Source organism: Marmota marmota, unplaced genomic scaffold (genome assembly GCF_001458135.2).
Source record: "Marmota marmota marmota unplaced genomic scaffold, marMar, whole genome shotgun sequence".
NCBI classification, from domain to species: domain Eukaryota; kingdom Metazoa; phylum Chordata; class Mammalia; order Rodentia; family Sciuridae; genus Marmota; species Marmota marmota.
In genome coordinates this window covers 731,906-740,786 of record NW_026000109.1, presented here as the reverse complement: position 1 = coordinate 740,786, position 8,881 = coordinate 731,906, and positions in this window count along the sequence as shown.

Below are 8,881 nucleotides of genomic sequence, written 5' to 3'. Positions count from 1 at the left end.
CCAGAGATCAAGGGTATCCAGAGTGAGAAGGGCCCATAAATTTCCAGAAAAGAGTTCTGAAGTAAAGGAAAGATGAATGAAACATGGTTTGTGGTTAGGGTAGAAGCAATAAATACTACAAGAATAATGGAAACTCATTTTTTAAAATGTTTTTATTAATGTATTGTATTATTTTATTAATGTATATTTTATTAATATATTAATACACATAATAATATGGTTCATTTGGATATGTTTACACACATTTGTGACATATTTATAATCTAATTCTCTCCACTTCAATCCCCTATACTCTGAAAACTCATTTTTATGTGCCTAGAACAGGAGATGGTCTGATGACTTTCATGGAAGTAAATGGGTCTACAGAGCGATTCCATTGCTGATTGTTGAATCTTGGAAGGTATGTGCAGATGTTGGGCATGACCAAGAGGAAAAACTGGCAATGCAGGACAAAAGAACATTAAATCAAGAAGTGGCAGAAGCCATGTGTCATGACAGCTAAGAGAGGAAGAATTTTGAGGGGAAAAAAAAAACAGTGTTAGAAGTGCTGTCCCTAACAACTATGGGAAATCTGGCACAAATGTCATCAATAACCATGTTGGAAAGAACAGTTTCACAGAAGATGTCTTCCCCAGACCTTCCATTAGGTAAGCATGGCCCAGTTTAAAAAAAAAATGTGGGATTCCTAGTTCAAAAATCATTGAGATTGTGTCTTAGTCTGTTTGTGCTGTTATAACAAAATACCTGAGACTGAGTGACTTATAAAGAACATAAATTTATTTCTCAAAGTTCTGGAGGCTGGGAGTCCAAGATCAGGGTACTAGCAGTTTTGATGTCTGATAAATGGATTAATCTCCACTTCCAAGATGACCTATTGCTGCACCTTCTAGAGGGAATGGTTGCTGTGTCTTCCCATGGCAGAAGAGTGGACGAGCAAGAAAGATGAACTCTCTAAAACCCCTTTTATAAGGGCATTAATTCATTCGTAAGTGAATTAATCACTTCCCAAAGACCCTACTTCTTAATGCCACTGCAATGGAGATTAAGTTTCAACATGAATTTTAGAGGTAACAGACATTTAAACCACAGTAGATGGCAATGATAGAGCATTCTACCAAACCCAGGGCCCTTTTGAGCATGGAGCCCTGTGCTGCTAAAGGACCCATGAAGCTGCCCTACCAGTAGGAAAGAAGAAAAGCAGAATGTCATTTCAAAACAGCAGTGAGCTTCTCTAGTATGATGGGTCTTTCTTAAGGCAGAACCAGACAGCAAGTGAAAAGTTCTCTAAACCATCTGCCATTGGATATTTTAATTTGGCTGTCATCTCAAATTCAGAAGTGGAACTCTTAGCCTTCTCCAAGTCATCTTCTTTTGCCATCTTTCTCTCTCTTATGGGCTGCACCATGGCTTTTTTAGCCTTGGACCCAAAACCTGGTAAGAAGCTAGGTGCTATGCCTCAGTTTCATTGTCTGAAAAAGGAAAGTAATTAGGAGATTTAAAGAGGCTAAATAATGTAAAGTGCGTACAGATATCTTAACAGGCTATATGCATGTTAGCTTTCTCATTATTCTTTTTGTCTCGTTATTAACTAAATCCTATCAGATGTTTACTTTGAATTGTCTCTTATAGCCACTCTTCCTCCCACCCCACCTTTCCTAGACTATTAACTGAGGTCTTTTCACCACTGGTAGGAGGCATTGGCCTCCCAGATTCTAGACTCTCACCCTGCTACTTCCAAAGTCCTCTTTCTTGCACCAGCTTTTGCCCTATGACTGCTCACTGTTCCAAGGACCACATTCTCTGCTCCCAAATCTTAAATCAGTTTTATATTTTTGCATAATGATCAAACTTAAAACTTCCCTGTCATGGCTTTTCTTAACCTAGTATGAGCCCAGCTGGTCAGACCAACTCTGCTTTGTGAGCTTTCCATCACCATTCTTTGTGTTCCTTTTGAGGAAAGCCATGGTATTGCAACCCAGAGATGAAGACTAGGAACACTGGAACAGCCAACATGGAGGCTTTTATTTGCCCTGCTTAAAGGTTCAACCTTCAAGAGGATAATATGGAATCCAGGACAGGGAAGGGAGGACGTAGGTGAGAAAGATGTGGCCTAGAAGAGTACCAAGTGACTTCTAAGGTAGAAATGATCTGATGACACCTTTGTTTCTCAGGACCTTTCATTCAGGAAACACTTCTTCTTTACTGCTCTGGACCAGGACTTATATATTAAGAAATAAAATCCCCCAGACCCTTCTACAAGGAGTCTATCATCTTTTCTACTCTGAGACATGTAGTCCTTCCCTTGCACAGTACCTCACAGTAGGAGACAGTGGAGAACAGAAGTCCAGGAGCCCTGCAATTAAGGTAACTGAGGGCAAGGCTAAGGAAGCCGTGAGAGAAACAGCTGGAAAAAAAAAAAAGTCTCATAAGACAAGAAGCCATGGAACTGCGGAGATAGATCTGGGAATCAAAAATGTGGGTGTGGAGAGTGAGCTAGCTCCCCTCGAGTGTTTCTAGGGAGAGAGTATGGGGTAGGAAATTGTGATGCTATTCTAAGCCAAGAAGATAAGGCAGAAGGCTAGGGAAGAGACTGACTTGATGACAAACTGGGAGACAATCAGACTCCAAGCAAGAAAAAACGGGAGGGGACCTGGGACTGCAAACGAGACCTTGCAGGGAGGCAAACAAGTGCAGGGTTTTAAAGACAAACATCAGCAAATACTGGGGTTATAGATAGAAAGGGCAGAATGGGGTAGTCCCTGGGAAGGAAGAACAAAGCCATGTGGAAGGAAAAGGGTAAGGAAAACAGTGAGGAACAGAGTAAAGGGATGAAGTGCTACTGGGTCAGATCTGAGCCAAAAAAAGAGAAGTCTCAAATGAGACAACCCACCCTCTATAACATTCCTCACACACCCAGAGACATCAGTTGTTTTGCAAAGGCCCAAGATAATTTGGGTGTGTTCTGTTTCTACAGTTGCTCCTCCTGCAATGTGCAGATGTTCCAACCCAGCTAAAAAGAAAGGCATGTCCATGAAAGAATTGCTGTCCCTAGAAAGAGAAAGAACAGGCAATGTGATTTTGTGAAAGGGATACTGATTGCATACCAATACTCAATAAGTGTCTGCTAAATGCAAAATGTATAGTAGGCACTCATTTATTTGACTTTCATGCCAATCTATTGTGGCACTTTATAGCATACCTATTTTATGGATGAGGGACACTGTGGATCTGTAAGGAAACTTCTAATCCATGACTATCTGTTTCTAACTCCATATATTTCCCTTCCCTGTACATCTAGGTAGGACCTTAAAATCATGTGCATGGCCTGATGTGGTAGGAAAAAAGAACACAGAGACACAACCTCTTCCTCTACCTGTTTCAAAAATGGCTTTTGGTCAACTCTAGGAATATCTGATGTTACTGAAGTCCCTCAAATTCAAATCATACTATCTTTGGCCATCCCATCCATTGCCCTTCCAACTGCCTCAGTGGAATCTTGCTGCCTCTGATACATTTAATGATTTAGAGATACGTCACATCTCCCTAAGTTATGCTTGATGATGTTTGAAGAATTCCTTGATTACCCAAGAGTTATAATCTGGGATCTGGATGTGGTATTATAATTTACTTATCATTTTTTATTAATCAGGATTGATTAATTTACCATATTTAGCCTTAGCCAAATAATTAAACCTGGCTCTTCCCTCTCTATCTCCAATGAAAACACGTTTCCTAATGCTTTTCTAGAAGTCTTTCTATTTCCTTTTTAAAATCCAGAGACTTGAGCTAGAGAGAACCCAATATAATTTGCTTTTGAAATGCAGACACCTCTCTGGGTTACTGACATCAAGAGTCTCATCCCTGGCATTATTTGAGTTTGGGGGATTTATTAAAGCAGATGCGTAATGATGGCATTAGGCATAACATGCTGGACAGGACCCCAGCATTTTCAAGCTGCAACAGCTATAGAAATCATTCCAGTCTAATCATCTCTTTTATTGCCAAGGACCTTAAATCTTGGGGACTTGAATGTGTTGCCCAAGCTCACACAAATAGTTTGTGGCCAATTCCAGATTAAACTTTAGGTCTTCTGATAGTGAGACCAGCAACCTTCATTATACCTTCATACTTCCTTTGCAAAGATGAAATTATTTGATGCTTCTTTCCAAATAATTTTCATTATATCCTTCTGAATGATTAGCAAACCCATTTAATAGGCATAGACACTGAGTCCGAAAGGTTAAATGACTGGTCCCTGAGGGTACAGTGAGTGTCACTGACAAAGAACTAAGAATAGAATCACAAGTCTACTAACTTAGAAGTCAAGGTTTCTATCTTTTAGGATATACTCATATAGATATTAAGGATACTGGCAAATAAAATGAGCAATATTTCCAGATTCTGGGCTACACAGTGTTTAATTTACCTCTCAGAATTTTGTATCTGCTTTTGTTTAAGAACATTGAATTGGAATTTTGAAAAGTAGGGAATAGAGAAATTTATCTAAGAACATTTTCTTTCAGACAAAAATGTTTTAAATGATCAACATCTATAATCCAAAAGAAAACATACCTAATCCACCCAAAGTAGCAGGATGACCTGGTTCTCTCCTGTTTAAGCGACTTGCAACACTGATTTCTCATGTTTCAAATGTTATTCTGCTTATGTCACAATGGCTCCAGTCTATTCTGTGTCTGCTTGACTCAGTAACACTCCTGGAAGATGACAAGAACCATTACTGCATTCACTGGCCACCTATTACAGGCAGGGGACAAAGCCAGAAGTTGGAGGACTGTTAAAGGGAACAAGTCCTGGTAGGTGCTCTAGGGGGGAGCTCGGGGTGGTGAATAGCAGGGCATCAAGCTTTCAATGAGGTGGAAAGTGAATGGTCTCAAGATATTGGAGCAAAGAGGGGTATCTTCATGCTGGGGGAATTCCAAATGTTTTATAGGATCTGGGCATTAAAAAGATGATAGGATTTAGAGAAGAGGATTAAAAAGGAGAACTGCAGATAGAGAAGATGTGCTTCTGAGGTCCTGACATCAGCACACTGATCTTTAAACTTTATCAAAATTCTCTGCTGGCATACATTTTAAAAATTCTAATATATCCCCCTGAAAGAAAGAGAAAGAAGTTGTCCCAAAGACAAGGGACTGAAAGACACAAAGCCAATTTTTCCATACACAAACATTTGTTGGACATAAATTACATGCCAGTTACTATGCTAGGTACTGGCAATACAAAGAGAAGAGTAACTTTGTATGAATTTATAATAGAGTTTAAAAATTAGATGTCTCTGTAATCGGTGGTAAAATGTTTGCTCCACAAACATATGCTACTGTATACTTTCTTCTAGGAATTTAAAGAATTCTGCAAAGAATTCCATTCTATATTATTTTCAGGAAAAATCCAGAATAAGACAACATAAAATAGAATGACATGAATATGGACACATACACCCTATACAATCTCATTCAATAAGTTAGATTTAATTGCATAATAGAAGAGACACAGAATGCCATTCACTCTGAAAGAATCAGGTTGCCTGGATACACCATACCTAGGGCACTGGGGCTGCATCTCTTAGCCCCAGGACCTCAGCATGCACCTCCTTCACTTGCCCCTGCTGCCAAGCCATTCACAGAAGTTTCTCCCCAGGTGGCTTCTTTGTCTCCTCCTACCTCCCAAATCCCACTTTATCATTATTCTCCCCTAGTTTGTTGTACCTTCCCTGCTCCATCTGAATGGTCTAAGAAGTCTACACACCTTTTAGCTCAACCAAAAGCAACTATAGCAACACAATTATTAGGCCATGTGTGCAGTATCATCTCAGAAAAGAAATGTTAGATGCCAGTGAAAATGATAGGTCTTTGTAAATTGGAAGGAAATGTAGGTATTTCAATATGATCATCACCACCTATTTCCAGAGTTATTTTTCTGATTACTCAGAATTCTAATATAGATGACGAAAGGATCTTTAGGACATGTTTTGAACATGTCATAACAAAATGCCAAGAACATACAGGTATTTGCGCACAAACACATACACGTACACAAAGGAAAAAGAAAATATGGGTATTTATTGAAAGGAAAAAATAGAAAAGATTATGACAATTATACAAATATGAACATAGTATAGACATGTTGCACAGAGTTAATTATAGAGTAGAAGAACCCATGGAAACAGAATGTTCCAAAAGATAATAATGTCTGTTTTTTTTTCTCCTTATATTACTATATATTTCTTTCCATCACAGCAAACATCAACATCTTTTCAACTCTCAGTGTTCAAATGCAATGCATTAGACCACATGCAACAATAAAAAGAGAAAAACCCAGATCATTTCCAAATCAACTGGCAGCAATTTATTTAGAAGACTGAGCTTTAAAAATTACTTGAAGTTCAGAAATTTAAATTTGAAAAAGTTGATAATATAATTGATTTTTCCTAGGGTATTTAGAAAATTTTCAATATTATATTTTAGGAGAAAACCCAATAAAATATCTTGGAAATGCCTGGGGAGGGTCAGAAGAATGCACTAAAATGCACTGTACAATATTATACTGTTTCTACCAAAAGTGCGGTTTTTTGTGGTAATTATTCAACATTTTTCATATATATACAAATCAGTTTAAAACACAGGGTAACTTGTTTTCAAAGTTATTAAAACAGAAATACTTTTATCAAAATAGCAAACAGGAGAAATTTATAAACAAAAATCATATGAACCTCCAATTAAAATAATTATAAATTATAGCAAAATTTCATTTCTGAGCTTTTGAAAAGGCATGTTAGAAATTCAAATAGCCAAATAAATCAGAGATGATGTAGAATTAGATATCCATTATATGAGTCCTAATTTCTAAAATTACTCATTTCTTTAAGAAGGTTAAAATTATAAACCAGAACTTTACATTTAATTTCCATGTAATGGAAAACATTTACAGGTATTTGATGTAAAAATGTTCCCACATGAAATACATGTTATATGACACTAGGGAAACTTTTGTTGTAAGTCACAACACAATAGAGATAAATCCATGAACTCTAACTTTAAAATACCTGTAAGATTATTTTGAATTGTAACGACAGAATATCTGATATGTGGTACGAAAATACTGGGTCCCGTCATTACTCTCGAATAATGTGTTTTTGTTCATAGAAGATTCCTAAACAAAGGAGTCAGAATTTAGTTCACAGTTCATAAACTTTGTAGAAATTTTGTTATGATAACCTGTATCCACAGAGGAAGTTATCCATAAACAAAAACCATCTGATATTTACTAATTTTGTACAATCCATTGTAAAACTTCCTTGAGTCTGAATTTTTTACCAACTGGGATTTAAAGTGAACCATAACCAGGGAGAGAGAACAATGATAAATTAGCATAAAACATAAACTATGCCAGGAAAAGAAGAGGACAGAGAGTTAACACCTGCTATTACATACATAATTAAATAAAATGACATTTTTTTACATTGCCCAAGAGATGTAAAACCTAACTCATCGAAATTTTAATCTAGTAATGATTGTTGTCAAATCCAGTAATTAAAAATACTACCCAGTGTAGAAAAGACACTCTTCTGTTAATTTTAAAGATTTTTACAGCTTAATGTTTTTAAAACAAGTTATTTACTCAAATAAATTCTTGCCATCATGTGTTGGTTCCTGTAACTATTTATTGGTCATTATTTCTTGATATATAAACATATTAATTACTAGCAAGCAAATCTTGTTTTAAAAAGCCTTAATAAGTGGGCACAATTATCAAAATGGAAGATTCCTATCTGTATCTCTAGTTTGAAGTCCAATTAGTGATTTGTAGTCATTCAATATTTTATGTAAAGATAAACTCTAATTTGCTTTCTTAAATGTATAATATAAAATGATAGACAACAAATGCAAAATTTATTCAGAAACTGGATTTTATTTTAGAAGATATGCTCTTAAACACAAATGTATTTTATAAACTTTATAACTCTTAAGCTTAAAGATATAATTATTCACCTTTATTATTTAAGAAAAATTATTATAATGCATTGCAAAATGTTTGTTAGTGGAAATGCATCAATTCTTATTTCTGTAACCTTTCTTCACACTGCAATACAGAATTAATTTTATAAAGGCAAAAATTTGATCTACAATGAAATTGGTGATGTGGTTTATAATTCAAAAAAAGCAAAAGATTTATACAGAATGTTTCCAATTCAAACAAAATTTTGTTGGGTTTTTGTTTTTCTATAAAGCACCAAAATATTTCTATTTTCTTCTTGCTTTTTTTTTTTAGTTTTGCTTTAAGATGTTTAAAAAGGGTTTCAAATATTCTACAGATACAGATTTTGGAGAACACTGAATTATTTCCCCAAAGATAGCTATTTTACTTTATTGTAGAATGTTTTGAAAGCTTTTCCCCCCTTCAAAATCTCATTTTCACCTGAAATAATTGCATTCAGGTCTTCTCAGCAGGTACAATATACATTTTTACAAGGTTTCACATTTCAAAATTTCAATAATGCACTTAAACTAAGCACTCCTCTTTGTGTGTGTACACGTGTCTATTATCTTGCAGTTCTGTTATTTACACTAAATTTTAGTCTTTTTAGCTCCTCAAAAAATACCTTAGTGAACCCTCAGCAGTTGCTAACCACTTAATAATTGTGACCCCGCCAGCCCCTTCAAGTAGATCGTTAACCACAAGAGTCCTGATGATTTCCAAACCATAGCCTCTGTCCAAAAGGAAAAGATAGGGCTTTGTGAGGCCGAAAGGAAGCGAAGGAAAACAAAACAAATGTAGTTCATGCTGAAAGTGAAAAGTGCTTGGACAGATTAGTATTTTCTTTTCTACAAGGCATCCTGCCAGACTTTTTTTTTTTTTTTTT